The sequence below is a fragment of the Danio rerio genome, chromosome 1, assembly GCF_052040795.2.
Source record: "Danio rerio strain M-AB ecotype USA chromosome 1, GRCz13ab, whole genome shotgun sequence".
NCBI lineage: Eukaryota > Metazoa > Chordata > Actinopteri > Cypriniformes > Danionidae > Danio > Danio rerio.
The window spans coordinates 36,406,067-36,408,000 of NC_141021.1; positions in this window are offsets into that span (position 1 = coordinate 36,406,067).

Here is a 1,934-nt window from a genome sequence, read left to right on the forward strand (position 1 = left end):
CCTGTTCATTCAGATTGTCATTGCAAACCGTTTGACTATGCATAATAATACATTGTAGGCTATTTGTAATGTGCATTTCTTGCACCCAAGGCGCTACATTACAGAACAGAAAAATGACTAGTTATCACTTATCATTTAATTTTAATACATTTTAGCAGCGCCCTCTGTTGGTGAATTTTTGGTAATAAAAAACACCAGAAACATGACTACTTTTTTTCCGAATTGCTATAAAACGAAGTCTTTTCAACATTCCAAGAAAGACTTCTCGAATGGCGATACAGTACATTCAGAAGTAATAACTGAGGTTTGGTTGTAAATATGGGCATGAGGAGAACAGTTATTTGCATGTTAGTTTTGAAGCAGAGATCACTGTAGAACAACTGAAGTCATCTCACACAACACAACACTACTTCATATAGCAGAAAAAAAAAACTATTCTAACTAAACTAAAGATTTAAAGCAAATGGCAGTCTGCTGTTCTCCAATCTAAAAAATGCTTGTAAAGTAGTCGCCCTCTGCTGGAGAAAACAAGTTCCACTGATGCCGAAAAACATTTTTTTTTAACATTGATTTATTTACCTTTGGTTTAATCCATCAGGTGTCGCCACAGCGGAATGAACCACCGATTTATCCTGCATATGTTTTACACAGCGGCAACCTAGCACTGGAAACACCCATACACACTCATACGGCCAATTTGGTTTATTCATTTTACCTGTACCCCATGTCTATGGACTGTGGGAGAAACTCTAGCACCCGGAGGAGAACATGCACTCCTCAGAAATGTCAACTGCTCCAGCTGGCACTCGAACCCGCGACCATCTTACTGTGAGATGACAGTGCACTGAGCTACCATGTCGCACATTTTAAAATCTTAGCATTTAAAACACTTCAACTTTACGCCATGAAATATTAACATCACTGTTAGAAGCTATAATTATGTAATTAAATTACTGTTATATTTAACATTGTAATAGGCCTAAGTGTTAAATAGATATAAACATTTAGTACTATTAAAAAAACAATTTCAACTACTAGACTGTAATATTTGTTCATCTTTTATTCTGTCTTAATGCACCATTTTAGGCATACTTTCATTTAAAGGGATTAAGAAACAATGAAATGAATAATAATTTGATGACACTGCACTCTTCACAATAGCTTCAAACTTAATAAAACAAACCTCGTCGAATTAATTAAGTCCTTCAGGGTTGTTTGTAACTTGCAGTGTGTTGGAACTTAATTCTGCAGACTAAAGGCATTTTATATAGTGTAGGCAGAAAACAATAGAAGTTAGTAGACTACTGGTTTTCTAGAAAGAAATGTTCTGTCTAGAATGTTCTGGTGTACAGCTACAGAGATAAAGAACAAAATCATATATTTTTTTTTTCCTGACTGAATACTTGAATACTCTGAACAAAACATAGCAACACACAAAACTCGAAATGTCTTTATGTTTGGCTATTATATGTGTTAAACTTTTGCAGTTTCAGCTGATAAACATTGCCTGTATTGCCAGCAATCAGCTTAGTCTAAGTTGATTAAAAAAGCTTTAGAAAATGTAGTTATTCTGCGTTTACATTCATTGTTCAACTTTCCAACCCTGACTATTTTACCAAAAGGCTAATGTGCATCAGTTATTTTGTATTTAAATATATTCTGTATTTACTGGCCAAATGGCTATGTGTAATATTTGTTTAGATTACATAATTAATTCGTAGTTTCTGAATACTTTCACTCTAACTCAACAATTACTTGAATGTTACTTGCGATTAAAAACACATAAAAAGAAAAAAAATATTTACAAATTATAAATTGTACTAAATAAAGGCCGTCAACCGACCATAATACCGATTGATACCGACCCTCAAACACAGAAAAACGGAACTAACATCACAACCCACATTTCCGGGGGAACTCAGTAAGAAGACGGA